Source organism: Austrofundulus limnaeus, unplaced genomic scaffold, assembly GCF_001266775.1.
Source record: "Austrofundulus limnaeus strain Quisiro unplaced genomic scaffold, Austrofundulus_limnaeus-1.0 Scaffold30, whole genome shotgun sequence".
Lineage (NCBI taxonomy): Eukaryota > Metazoa > Chordata > Actinopteri > Cyprinodontiformes > Rivulidae > Austrofundulus > Austrofundulus limnaeus.
The window spans coordinates 1,407,107-1,409,840 of record NW_013952432.1 but is presented as its reverse complement, the minus strand read 5'-3'; positions in this window follow the sequence as shown (position 1 = coordinate 1,409,840).

The following is a 2,734-nucleotide window of genomic DNA, read 5'->3' as shown; positions in this document are numbered from 1 at the left end:
GCTATTGCCAGTATCACTCCACCCCCTGTTAACAATAGGTGTTACTTAGGTGTCAATGATAGCCATGTGATGTGAGTATCAGTCACATGGAGCCAGGGCTTAAAAGCCTGAATTTTGCCTGAAACTCTCAGGCTGAAGAAGTCTCTTGGAGGAGAGACGAAACTTTTCATTAGAGAAGAACCCGTCCAGAAGACCTACAGTATACAATTTTTTTCTTTTTGATTTTTTTACCTGGATTACTGAGATGCATCAGGACATTAACAACAATACAATTTATTTATTTTGTAACATACTGTAAACATTAATGTAAATTCTGTTGCATATAAAAAATACGGTACAGTACATGACCCTTGCCCTGTGCCCACGTTCTGCCCAATGTGCAGCATGTCTGCTTTCTAACAGTTTATTGTACCGTACGTGATGTGTAGCTGTTCARTGAAATGGTGCAGATCGTTTCTCGACTACATCCAGCATTCATGTTTCTCACAWTTCATGGGTATAAGAACGTAACTCCCATGAAAATTGGGGCTTCACTGTATTTAGGTTTCTGTATTTTTAGGTTATTATATTACCTCATCATTCCTTGTGACGTMTTACTTTAGACTTGTTACCCTTTAGATTCTAGTTTTTAATTGTATTTCCATGAATAAATTCCAGTGTTCCTTGTGCCATTATTCAGTCTTGCCCTCAGTTAGTTCTTTGTGGTTGCCTATRTATCACCCTCACATGTCAGTAATTAATAATCAGCCTCCAGCCCAGGTGTTCTCACTTTCCACTCTCCTTAATTTCCTTTATATTCAGTCTATTGTCACCACTTCGCCAGAGGTTCYTTGTATGGATTTCAGTCTTGGTGGTCTCCTTGTGAGTGTCCAGCATTTCTTGATAAGTTTGTTTAGTTTCCACCAATTTGGCCTTTAGGTTTTGTCTAACAAAAGTATTTATTTTATTTTATCCCCTCGTTTGTTTTATTTAGGTACATCCTATCATGACCATTGACATAAACTGATGTAAAAGTTTAACAAACAGCATTTGCATAAACAACTAATAAATCTTTGAGATTGGCATTGCTTTAAGATGACAGCAATCCAGTTTCTCACCCTGCCTCAGGCTGGTCTTCAGCTTGACAARCTTGTCAGATTGGATCTGTATTTCTTCAAAATCCAGTCAATCAAAAAGCTGTCTACGACAACTAAGATATTCATTTGATTAAAAAAAAAGCTAAACTTGCAACACTGGTTACCTGTACATATTGAATATAATTTGGTAAATATGTGACCTCTGTGTCGTGATGCTCTGTGAGAGCTGAGATTTATGATACAGTGAGGCTATAAAGGGCACTATGCAGCTTCTTTGGGATGACTGGGACTGAAAAATCACTTTGAATCTAATCTGTCTGATTATGTAATGTACCACAGCGACAAGGCCACAGCTCGTTGACTTCGTAGTGTTTATATTAGCATGTGGCACGGGCAGACTCTTGGACAAACACACTGTGTACACACAGGGCAGCCTTGGCCTGCAGCATCAATCCCAGTGAGCAAGGTTAAAGTCACCTTTAAGTCACAAACAACCAAAAAATTATACAGAAAATAAAAAAGTCGGCTTCTAATATTTAGACTGAAGGGAAATCCTACCATTTTAATTGGCACATGAAAAAATGTCAATACAAACTATCTGCAGACAGATATAAAAGCTTTTAAGCAGCTTTCAAGGAATGTAAGTACTGCAAGTTGGCGTTTTATTAGCAAATGTCTGCAAAATACCTCTCAAACTACCGAAGTGATTTCAGTGAAATGCTTGTTAAAGACTTGTCACATTTACAATAAAGTTATTTCTAACCTCCGAAACAGCTTTTACAAACCAGGGACACCGTTTTTTCTTTCAACCCAATTATAAGTGTCTGGTAGCTTCAAGCCAACCAAACATGAAGCCAGTTTGAATCTGTCACACAGAGGTAATTAAAGTCTGATTTCATGGCTCTGCTGGTCTTTTTAAATTTTTACCCTTCAGATAAATAGCTTAGCTAATAAAGCTTTTCATTTTCAAATTCATTCCAAATGAGGTTCACATGGCAGAGAGTAAATTACTCAAATAATCTGTTCATTGCTGAATTCAAAGTAGACAGGTTGTGCCTCATTTCCGCTTGTAAACATGACTCCTTTGGATCGTAATAAAAATTACAGTTACCTTTGTTAATCTAGTGTAATACCATAGAAATATTACTTTAAAATAAATTTAAAAGATCTAATACAGAAAACTACCTGTATGTGTATTTTATTTTTCATAATTAAAGAAGATTCTGTTTGGATGTCGGTGTGAGAGCAGTGGTGAATCTAGGATTTTTCTGAGTAAGGGGCCATTAAGGGGCCACAGTATTCAAAGAAAGGCCAAAAATTTGTTCAACATATTTGCAAACAAATCCCTGGTTTGGTGTATACATTTAAACAGTCACATCTTCAAACACTTGTAACGTTTTTTTTTTAAAGCTTGCACAGGAATTTTTATTACAGATTTTCTTGCATTTTTACTGTACATGGATAAAATACTCTCAAACATAGTATGTGGGAAAATGTAGCCATTGTTTGTCAATTGAATTTTTTTTTTCTCTGCAGGATTGGTCAAATCTTACGAAGAGAAGAAGCGTTCTGTAAGCTTGATTCATGCTAGAATTTCCCATTTGATTCATTAGCACCACCAGTGTTTGAACATGGAACTGCATAGGACTGGGCCATAT